Source organism: Danio rerio, chromosome 16, assembly GCF_049306965.1.
Source record: "Danio rerio strain Tuebingen ecotype United States chromosome 16, GRCz12tu, whole genome shotgun sequence".
Lineage (NCBI taxonomy): Eukaryota > Metazoa > Chordata > Actinopteri > Cypriniformes > Danionidae > Danio > Danio rerio.
Genome location: NC_133191.1, coordinates 23,230,617 through 23,242,516, shown reverse-complemented (window position 1 = coordinate 23,242,516; position 11,900 = coordinate 23,230,617). Strand labels below are relative to the sequence as shown.

Below are 11,900 nucleotides of genomic sequence, written 5' to 3'. Positions count from 1 at the left end.
GACATTGAGACATCTCCACCAGACCTAGCATGATTTTACAAAGGGACATTTTAATGTCATGTAAAAATATTTTGAGAGGAAAAAAGTATTCTTAAATGATTCTTAAATGAAAAATCAATACTATTTTATAACATTTTTTTAACATTTTGATTTAATGGCTTATTCGTATGAATGTATAAAGTTTCATTGATACACTTTAGTTCTATTTGCTCATCTTCCAATGAGGGGTAGGTAAGGCATTGAGTTTTTATTTTCATATGAATTAAGCCATACATATTAGCCGATTTTCTGACAATATTTAAAATAGTTACAATTCCTTGTGAGATTGGGCTGCAAAATATATATAGTAATTTATAGTAAATGGGGGGGTTGGGGGGCTATTCTTAGATGCCTATTACATTATCACATACAGCCCAAATATAAAAATATATAGCTTAAAGGGGCTAATAATTTTGACCTTAAAATGTTTTCTAAAAAATTAAAATCAGCTTTTATTCTGGCCGAAATAAAACAAAGCTAATAATTCTGACTTCATATATATTCATTTATTTTCTTGTCTGCTTAGTCCCTTTATTAATCTATGATCACCACAGTGTAATGAACCGCCAACTTATTCAGCACGTTTTTATGCTGCGGATGCCCTTCCAGCCGCAACTCATCCCTGGGAAACACACACACACACACACACTATGGACAATTTAGCCTACCCAACTCACCTGTACTACATGTCTTTGGACTGTGGGGGAAAACAAAGCACTCGGAGGAAAACCCACGCGAACACAGGGAGAACATGCAAACTCCTCACAGAAACGCCATCTGAGCCGAGGTTCGAACCAGCGACCTTCTTGCTGTGAGGCAACAGCACTACTTACTGCGCCACTACATCGCTCTTATATATAGTAGTAACCTCAAATCAGAAAAACTTGGGACAGCATGGAAAACACAAATAAAAAAGAAAGCCGTGATGTTTAAACTTACTTTGACTTTTATTTTATTGCAGAAAATACAACAATACATTACTTAATGTGTTGCTCAAGATTTTTATTGTTTGTAAACATGTATTCCAATTTTGGTTCAACACATTTAAAAAAAAAGTAATAACAGTAGAGCATTCACTACTTTGTAATATTGCCATTCCTATTCACAACACTTAAAGAGTGAAGACACCACGTGATGAAGTGTTTCAGGTGTAATTTTGTCCCATTTTTCCTGCACACAAGTCTTTAGGTGGGCAACAGTACAGGGTCTTTGGTGTTTCACTTTGCGCTTTAAAATGTGACACACATTCTATATAGGAGATAGGCAAGAACTGCAGACATACAGATTCGGGGTTGTATATATGAGAACACAACACTATTATGGTTCCAAAAACAAAAATAACTCAAGATTTCTTTCGACTCCTAAAGCAGAACAGAATTTCTATCTGTCACAATTAGAAAATAATAATAATTCTGACAAGTGTTTCACTAGTTGAACTAAATCTTAACACCTATATTTAGATTGATGTGAAATTTGTCGACTGGTAAATGTTTATATGCAATCACTGGAAATTGTTCAGCTGACACTGCAGATCTTGTTGTTACAGAGGTTTATTGGTCTTCTCAAAGTTCCTCTAGCTAGTTCTGTTAAGAGGAACAAGTCTTTCAGCTTTAGCCACTAAAGAGAATATTGTGAAATACCTTCTATTACAAATTGTTAAAAATAGCAAAAAAAAAAAAAAAAAAAAAATTTTGAATGATCTAAAACTGTCCTCCAAATGACCTAGCACATCTATACATGATACAAACATCCCAAACTGACCAAAAGACTGATAATAAAAAACCAACAACACCTAGATTTGATCATATAAAACAGTATATACAATGGTATGATACTCTTATTAAACTTTTATGAAACTTTTTTTATCATTAATGTCTGATCTTGTTAACCGAGGCATAAAGTTCACTACAGTTTTCCTGTGCTTTAGCCTTTTCTCCTCGGATGGAAGAATAAGTCACTGTATCATTCACCTGCAATAATAACACAAACAAGGTGGTACTGTTAACACACAAATGCTACAACATTTCATTAGTTTTATTTACATTAGAAACCGTATTTAAGAATAAAATGGTTACAGGTATGCAATGTTCTGGATAGAGAATAAGAAGTGTTTACTCACCTTGTTGGCTTGAAGTTTACAGTATGTGACAACCTCTGAATAATTCGCATCATCTTTCTGCTCCTAAACAGCATTGGAAAATGAGTAACTGAGTTAGGAAAGACCTATCCATCCTTACTTTGTGAAGTACTGTAATCAGTTATATACATAAATATTGGGGATTTTTAATCACTGTCAATCTGTAGACTTAAAAAAAAATCCATAAAATTTACTGTAAAAATCGTAGCTGTCATTGGCAGAATTTTACCATTAAAAATATGTAAAAGAAATTTCAAAATTGTACAGTAAACTACCATATTTCATTAATTTAGAGTTTTATACACCAATGTTTAGAAGTACTACTATTAATAATAAAATTGATTGTATCTTTTACTGCTGCATATATTTTATATGTCTGAGCCTTGAGATGCTAGTTTTAAAGGCGCTATATAAATATAAATTATATTATTATTGTTATTAGTATTATTATTATTATTATTATTATTATTATTATTATAACATTGATACACAGATAAAAACAAACTCATAAGCATGTGGGCGTGAGAAAGAGATATGATGAACAAACTGCTTTCTTATAAGCAGAAAACAATTCAAAGATGCTTGGTGTTATCCACACAGTTACTAAACACTATCATGATAACACAAATCAAATTAAAGCAATGCAATAAACATTATTTATCAGAATTAGATTAATAAGATTAAAATACATCAATCATGAAACCGTAATGTACATAACTGATTAGTAAAACAAAAATAACATAGAAGTGTCAATCAAGAAAAAAGCATAAAAGATGGAGTGTGTTGGTCAGTTTTTGGTTATTTACTGTATATTTAAAATAAACAGTGCTGTTAACCAGGTTCTGGAATTCTGTAGCAGTTTTACCATTGTGATTCATTTTAACATGGCTATTTCTATATCTTAAAATTCAACACTATGTAGTTTTTCAGTGGAAGAACAACGCTTAACTGGATACATTCTACTACCACTGCTACCTGAATACCAGAGCAGCCTCTTGTCACTTAAAATCACAGAATCATAAGGTTATTCTGAATAGTTCAGTGTCACACTTTTGCAAGAAAAAGTGAATGTGTGTGATATAGTTTACTAAAACAATTAGAACAACCCTTTAATCCTTTGGCCTCATTTTAACAGTGTTTTTATAGACTACAGCACACATGTAGGTATTTTAATGCAAAAGTAAGTGACAGCATATAATATCAGGTGGCACATTACTTATATGGCTACTGTGATAGTTTACATTGTTATGTTTAACTGGAGTAAAGGCCTTTTCTTTTACTTATATGACATGAGGTGTCGTCACGCAGCAAGTTTTGCAAGTTAACAAAACTGAAGCTTATAATATGATGATGATCTAATTTTGACTATGCATGGCTATGAAGCAGAAAAAAGAGATAGAATCAGGGAGGTAAGACTTAATATAAATTCTCGACCTTGAGTCAGGTCAAAGATGAACAGATAATTCTATAAAACATTTTTTTGTATTCTATAGAATTGTCATAATCAATATTCCCATGGGCGAGGGAGTGCCGCAGTAGATAGTGCTGTCGCCTCACAGCAAGAAGGTCGCTGTTTGAGCCTCGGCTCAGTTGGCATTTCTGTTTGGAGTTTGCATGTTCTCCCTGTGTTCGCGTGGGTTTCCTCCAGGTGCTCTGGTTTCCCCCACAATCTAAAGACTTGCGGTACAGGTGAATTGGGTAGGCCGGATTGTCTATAGTGTATCACTCTATCACTCCAGTTGTGTCTTTAAATTGTTTTCCAGTTACATTTGGGATTAGTTTCTGTTATTTATTTAGAATATTAATTGTATAATAATAATTTTAATGATAATTTTATTTATTTTTAATAATCCCATATCTGGTTTTGTCCATATTTTACCCAAAGTTTGGTCAAAATAAAAAATTTTTGTTTAAAATGTACATGTTTAACTAGATGGTTTTGGGGTTAAGGGCCGTATATGGGGTTATTCGCCCAAGGTGCCATTTAAGCTGCCAATGTTCACGAACATACACTATACGGCCAATTTTAGTTTATTCAATTCACCTATACTGCATGTCTTTGGACTGTGGGGGAAACCGGAGCAACCTGCAACCTTCTTGCTGTGAGGCGACAGTGCTAATCACTGAGCCACTGTGCTGTCTGTTTTCAGCTGTGCTAAAATGAATTAGGTTAAATGTAAAGAGTTACTTTGTGAACTTTTGTCAATAGTATATATATTTTTTAAATCAGTGAAGTAAAAGCGCCACAATTAAACTGTACAAGCTATTGAGCAGAAACTACTAAACAAGTATTTGCATATTTGTCTGATTATTTGGTTAGTATGTAACAAGTGATACAATGTGCCTGACCAAATGGAAATCAGTTTAATAAAGGTAAATTATTACTTACATTTATGTTGGGAGAGGGATGACTGGGCACGTTGATTGTTTCTTTGTAACTTGTGTTTGTATCTGTGACCTTTAGATAAGAAACAGTACAATTATTCTTACTTGTTGTTTAATATGAGTCCACATATAACAGAGTATGAACCTCACAAGTCTTTGACTTTATAATACTCACCCCAGGCTCATTAGTCTCTTTTGCATTGTCTGAAAAATAATATTGCAACATGTAATAAAAAATTTACAGTAAACCACATAATTAAAACAACATCTCAATAATGCAAATTAAATTTAAATGTATGTTTTTTTAATCAAAGTTTGAAGTTACAGTTTTCAAATCAACAAACTTTAAAAAAAAAAGCAGCTAAACTTTTTTCATCTCATATAATCAAATGAAGATTTCTGTGATGTACTTAGAAACTGATGGGTCGGTGTGTAAACCATTAAACATGTAATGTGTCGATTATTTATTGTTCAAATATTGCAGAATCTCTGAAGACTTACCAGCTCTTCTTTGACATCTCATCCAGAGAACAATGACAATCGTCAGAACAAACAATACAGTGAAAATAACAGCAACTGCAATCACTGAGGGAGAAACTATAGAGAGACACACTTAGACCAGCATTAATGATAGAATAACTTACAAATGACATTTAATTGCAGATATGTCAATATTTAGCATTAAGAAAGTTCATACTTGTGGAAAATGATAGGTTTACAGAAAGCTCATGAAGTCAGAGATTATAGCTGAAATGGTCCCCAACTGTGTACTTTTTATAGTTTAAATTAAATATGGGCTTTCCAAATATTATCATAATACTGAGTACAGCTGTTACAATCACTGAGAGGGAAGTACTTGTCATATATGGTAATGAGTGTTTTTCCCCAATACACACTATAATAAGTTGACCAATAACAACAGACTGGGCCATCTGGCCAATCAGAGTGCAGGCTCTCAGAAAGCAGAGGTTTATAAAGAACAAATCTTAAAATTTATAGTTTAAGACTTGAGAAACAAGATGATCTTAAGGAACATTTTATATGGCATAATAGAGTCACATTAAAGAGCCCCTATTATGGGTTTTTGAGAATGACCTTCCATGTAGTGTGTAACACAGCTCTAAGGCCCCGTTTACACTAGTGTGTTTTAGTTTTAAAACGGCGTTTTAGATCTAAAATGATCTGCGTCCACACTAGTGTTTCCCCCAGCATTTCTGAACATGTCTCCGTCCACACTATGCCACCAAAAACGTATATCACTTGACCATTCGCGCACTCTGGGCATGCGCGTTCTAGTATAAACAGGAAGCATGCGTCTCGCTCGGCATTTGGTTATTGTTAGTCAACAAATGCCGGTTGAACAATCAACGCGATGGCAAAGAAAGCAAGAGAGGTATTTTTGTGGACAGACGACGAGGTCAAGTTGTTACTAAACGTAACAAATAAATAACTGCACAATGGCAGGTAAAACAGACAATAGTGCAAACAATGCTCCCATTTCTTTGTCCATGTTGTTGTTTACAGTACTGCCTTCCGGTACTGTTTTCGGCGCTCGAGAACTCCGGTGTAGTGTGGATGGATGGCGTAACCGTAGCAAAACTTATGCGTTTTAAAACGAAAATGCATTAGTCTAAACGGGGCCTTAGTGAAGTGAAATATCCAGCTAAGGCTTACATCTGAAAGTACACCGTGTTTAAAACTATTGATTCATTTATATAAGAGTCGACTCATAGTGCTTCAAATTAATCGTCTTGATAACGAGTCTTTAGCCGTTTCAGGTGTGAAGTGGACACGAAACTTAAGCCCTGCACGATTGTTGCATGTGCAAACTCTGGAAAATTTAAACCTGCAGCCCCGCCCACAAACAGTAGCAAAGAAAAAAAGGAAGACAAGCACTGTAGCAGATATCGGTTGAATTGTCATGAATTGTCATGTGGAATATTCTGCTGGATATTATTGGAAGTGTGAGGGAAAGTTATTTTCTCTACCCAAAGATGAAACTGTAAAGCCAGTGGTTGAGGTTTATTTTTGCAAAAAGACCTCAGCATTATAGCCCAGCCTTGTGCAGTTCAAGTGCTTCTGGAACCTACACACTTACAACGGGGCATTCGTCAGCCGTTTGTTAAAGGAAGGATCAGAAAAAACTATTGATGTAATGGACTATGTCAGAACATGGATCAGTGCTGCGTAGATCAGTTTCTTCCTCCATTTTGTAAGTGCTTTACCATGGTTGCCTCCTTGTTTTCTCTAGCTTGCAAATTATGTATTTAATTGTGTTTTGTTACTTGTAACCGATTGTACTGTATCAGGTTAACTCTTCATATTCTCATATCAAGTATAATGCCACGTTAAAAAACGTGACCCGTGCTGCTTTGTTTACAGATTTAAATGCATTTTTGAGCTCACGTTCCACTGCCATTTGTCAATACCATGACCACCGTCAGCTGTTCTTACACACGTGCAGCGGTAAAGGTTCAGAATAGTTCAGCTTTTGCCGCTGTGTGGATTAACACTGAATGCGTGCCATGGTAAAGAATAGAGCAATAGGCTGGTGTTTAACTGCACACACATACCTGCCAACAGCTGTCCCTGAAAATCAGGGGGTTAGGTTTGAGGTGAGGTGTTTGAATAACCCTCAGGGCTGGAGCAAGCTGAACTGGCGATCTAGGAGCGGTCAATCACGCTGCCCTACAACAGGGTACTGTGTACTATGGTGTTAGTAACTAATAAAACATGTCTCGGGTGGCTGCTGCGATCGGATCCCATACCAATGTTGGCGACCCAGAGGTTTCATAGACCGTATACCAAAATGCTGAGGACCAGGAGTTTTTCAGGATAAATATGGGTGAGTGGCTGGAGATGAGTCTGAAATACAGGAGACTCCCAGGAAAAACAGAAGTGTTGGCAGGTATGCTCACACACCCCCTATGCACTCTGACTATTTCAATATTGTTGATAAGCCGTGCTGGGCATTTCACTCTGTCTCATACTGAATGCTGTCAACCAATCACAACAGGCTGTCATCGGTCCAATCAGCGCAGATTAGCTTCGCAATAAGGAGGGGTTTGGGAACAAATGAATCACTGAACGATTCATATGGGGGTCGCTGGGATAATTAAGTAAAAATAAATGCAGATTAAAAGACCATGAAAATGTTTTTCGACCTTGTATACATATCAGCAGGTTGTTGGAGACCATTAAAACCAAAATATGACCCTTTTAATGTATAATAGGGGCTCTTTAAAGTTAAGCACTCTCCAGCTGACATAAAATAAAATGAATGTGGTGACTGGCATTACCAATCAAAATGAAGGTTTATAGAAATGCATTTTGTGGACTTTTCATTCACTTTTTTTCTATCTTCAGTTCACAAAATGTACTTTTTTGATTTTTGTAAATGCTATGGAACATAATTTACACTTTATAAATGTTTAACTTTTAAGAATGTGTGTTTAATAAAATTGAGTCCATAATTGTGCAGTGCTACAATAAATCAATGGATGTACCCATTAATCTACACAAATCACAACTTTTTGGATCATGTAATAGGTCATATATCAGCAAAGTGATAAATGTCCTATATGAAGGAGAGTTTGCAAAAATATATGGGATACATGCCTTTATCATCTAGTGGTCTTGGTACTTGACTACTTGTCATCAGAGAGTTTGTTGTAGCAATTGGAATCAGTGCTGCTGTTGTTGTAGTTGATACTACTAAAGATGGGAAAAAGAAAAGTCACATTTTAATCCATGAATATCATTGGGCTACTGACAGCTTATTGTCCAAACTGTAGTGACCTAAAATCTAGTTTTAGGACAATCAGCTGAAGTTCACTTCAAGAATCAGAATGTAGACCAATCATCTGTCCTCTGAGTGACTTTTAGTGTGGCTTGGTTGTTGGGCCATGAGAGGATGGTTAATCTTTAGGGTTTATTGAAAATTCTCAGTAAATAAATAAATAGTCAAGAGAACAGCAGTTGTGTTGGAAGAAAATGTCATATCAGAGGTCAGAGGAGAATAACCAGACTGATTCATGCAGATAAAAAATCAAAGGGGAAACACTTATTATTGTTATAAAAGATTTGGATATAAAACTATGGTATCTAACATAAACTCCTCATGTCTTAAGACAGTTGATTATGTACCTGGTTGTGAAGAAGTTACTGGTGTATTTACAGTGGTCTCTGAGCTGCCGACTGGAGTTTGTGCCTTTGCCTCAGTTTGACCTGTGATTAAAATGTTCAGATATGTCATACTGTAGAATAAAATCAAATAAACTTTGATGATGAAGTATTAAAATATATTTTAATACTTCATCATCAAAGTTTATTTATAAACTAATTTCGAGAGAATCACATGCTCATGACTGACACGGCTGGTTCTGCATTAGCTAATGCATGATTCATCAATCAGACGATTTCTAACTCATTATAAATAGCCAAAGTTTCTTACCTTAGTCATATTTGTCTTGAAGAATCCTCCCTTTCACCCCCTCTCTCCCCTTTTTTTCTTCTATAGGGTGGCACGATGGCCCAGTGGTTAGCACTGTTGCCTCACAGCAAAAAAGTTACTGGTTTGGGTCTTTACCTGGCCAGTTGACATTTCTGTGTGGAGTCTATGTTCTCGCCGTGCTTGTGTGGGTTTCCCCTGTGTTCCCCAGTTTCCCCCCTCAGTCCAAAAACTTGCGACATACGTAAATTGACTAAATCAAATTGGCACCATAGAAAAGTTTTAATCAGCAGCACATCCTCATAGCAGTCCTTAATCCCCCTTTTTGCTTTATCAGTGGGGGGAGTTCTCAAGATCTGCTTGAGCACAAGCTCTCTTATTGCCCTGCAAACGGGAGAGAGCCCCGGGCTCTTGATCTTATGAGCTCAGGGCTCTCTCCCGCGATAGCATGCTAAACACGCTTTATAATCAATTATCAGCTAAGTGTGAACTCTTGAAATAACTGATATTATAAAAACCATTTACCCGAGTACTTGACAGTGAATGAGGCTGAGGTCTTTAGTTGATTTCTCTGAGTAAGCTGACATCTCCATTCTCTGTTGTGATCTTCCTTTAGGAGTGTTGTTGTCAGCGTTATCATACAGCGACTTGAGAAGACATTCGATATCTGATATCTGGAGTCTGTCATCAGATTCTCACCAGCCTGATTCACCCACATCAGCTGATATCCTTCATAATTTACCAAATCACCACAAGTGGATGCATAAAGATCCAGTTGACAGTAGAGAGTCACAGATCTGCCTGCTCTGATCTCAGTCTGAGAGAGTGATGAAGAGACTAAAACACAAAACAAGACAAAAATGCAATGATGGATTCACTCTTTAGGTTATTTTAAGATATTATGTGCTGTACAGAAACTCTGACCATCAAGAGCCTGCAGATAAACACGTGCATCAGGTCCATATTGTTCTCCATTCACATATTGTTGGCAGATGTAAGATCCATAATCTTCTTTTGTGACTTTCTTGATGTTCAGAGAGCAGTCAGAGCCCAGACTCAGTCTCTCACGTCTCTTTATGTTTGTCTTCAGTGACCCTCCAGCAACCAGTTCAACCGTCTCTGAATGTCTGTTATAGTTCCATGTAGTTGATGTGCAGCCAGAATGAGCATTATTACAGGGCAGATGGACATTTTCACCAGACCTGAAGAACACATGAGTGTCTTCTGCTCCACTGGTACCTTAAAAAAACTGCAATTTTAAGACATCATGTCTTACCACTTAAAAATACATTAAAAGAGGAAGTGTAAAAATCCAGTTTAATCTTTAATGACACCAGGTTCCTTTATAGTTTACACTTATACAAATTGTGTCTAAAATTAAATATTTTAATTGTTTCAGGCAGAACCTAAGACTGGGTTAACATAATTTAAACAGGAATATATTCTTATATAATAGTTTGGTTCACTTTATAACACAAATTCACTCATGCAGCTTTAATAAATATGGTTCTTTTAAAAATTCAAGGATTTTTCTCCAAGCTGTAAATATCAAAGCACTTATTGTTGCATTCTGTAATAAGGTAGTAAACAGTATAATATATCAGAGATTAAATGTTTGCAAAAAATTGTATTTAGTCTTAGCTTAGGAGTAATTAAATTAGAAGTTCCTTTTATTTTAAAAAATGTTTGTGCACAGATTTTTAAAAAGTTTTACAAATGTGCTTACCTGTTAGAAATAAGAAGAGAATCATCAGACACATGTGACGCTTAGCAGCCATTTTCTGCTTTTGGCAATCTTCTGCAATTGATTGTACTTCCTCTTATGTTACTGTTCTTAGTCATGATCCTCAGAAAAGAACTGCCTACACAAACACTGTAAATTGTGTAATGGAAAAACTGCCACGTGATTATGTATTTATTTTTTCTATCGTCTGACCATAAAAGGGTTAACATTCGATGGTTTTCTCAATCAACAATATGAACTGATTAATTTCATACTTTGCATGATTTCCTGCTTGCACACACCATATTTCTTTCAAGCTTATCAAGTGGAATAATTGTGTGACAAGATAATATATTGAACCAATACATTATAAATACAGACAGAAGTAGCAATCAATAAATAAACAGAAATATTGTCAACAAATAAATATGTGAGTTAAAGAATCATTTATTATATTCCTCAGAGATAAAACACACACATCACCTGCAAACATGCTAAACTACCCAGGTATCAAAGAATTATGGCTTAGATTGTAGTGGTTTTCTTGGTTTTTCTCTTACTAAATCAAATTCAGTCTGGAGGTTATGAATATCAGAAGAATATACTTTATTGTCAACAACAAAGGAGAACTTTCAGGAGACCCCCAGTAGTGTCTCTGTCTGAAAAATTCTGTCTCACTCATCTTCTGCCCTCCTTAAATACTCTGTTTTTTCCTTTGTTGTACATATGTCACACAAGATCCCTCCTAGTTTAACCCTTGACTCCAAATTCCACCTCTGTCATCTGTTTACACATGTGTTGCTCTATTCTTATTCATTTCCTGAGACACATTAGTTGTTTACTCAGGCTTCAAGCAGATTATACACATACAATTTGAATATATAGATTAACTTCACACTTTAAAGAGTATAAAATCCACCTCATATAATCCCTCCTCTTAAGACTTTAAGTCCTAATATTCTTGCTTTTGGCCGATAGTGCAACTCCATGATCTAGCCCTCAGCCATACTACCTAAAGACAAATATATGTCACAGTATTATTACAAATGACCAAATCATGTAATTGCACTTTGGAATAAAATCGAGCCAAACTTCTGTGCCCACTATTGACGAGGACACAGTAAAAGACTCGATTCTATTTTGTTGTTATCATAAGAGGTAAGGTT

At 35.6% G+C, this 11,900-nt stretch overlaps 1 long non-coding RNA gene and 1 other non-coding gene across 3 annotated transcripts in view; both read right to left on the bottom strand.

Moving 5' to 3' along the window:
• Positions 1 to 11,900, bottom strand: part of LOC137487900 (uncharacterized) — a 1,155,393-nt gene that overhangs the window by 300,235 nt on the left and 843,258 nt on the right. The gene's annotated exons all lie outside the window — the stretch shown is intronic.
• Positions 1,026 to 11,077, bottom strand: LOC100006926 (uncharacterized). Of its 2 annotated transcripts, XR_012391715.1 has the most exons (11): positions 10,738 to 11,077; positions 9,936 to 10,250; positions 9,537 to 9,848; positions 8,708 to 8,788; positions 8,180 to 8,275; positions 5,063 to 5,158; positions 4,737 to 4,765; positions 4,566 to 4,634; positions 2,159 to 2,221; positions 1,737 to 2,009; positions 1,026 to 1,670 (listed from the first exon to the last, which is right to left on the bottom strand). It is a non-coding gene; the product is annotated as an uncharacterized protein (transcript). The 2 variants fall into 2 exon arrangements; XR_222354.6 differs by having other exon boundaries at positions 1,026 to 2,009.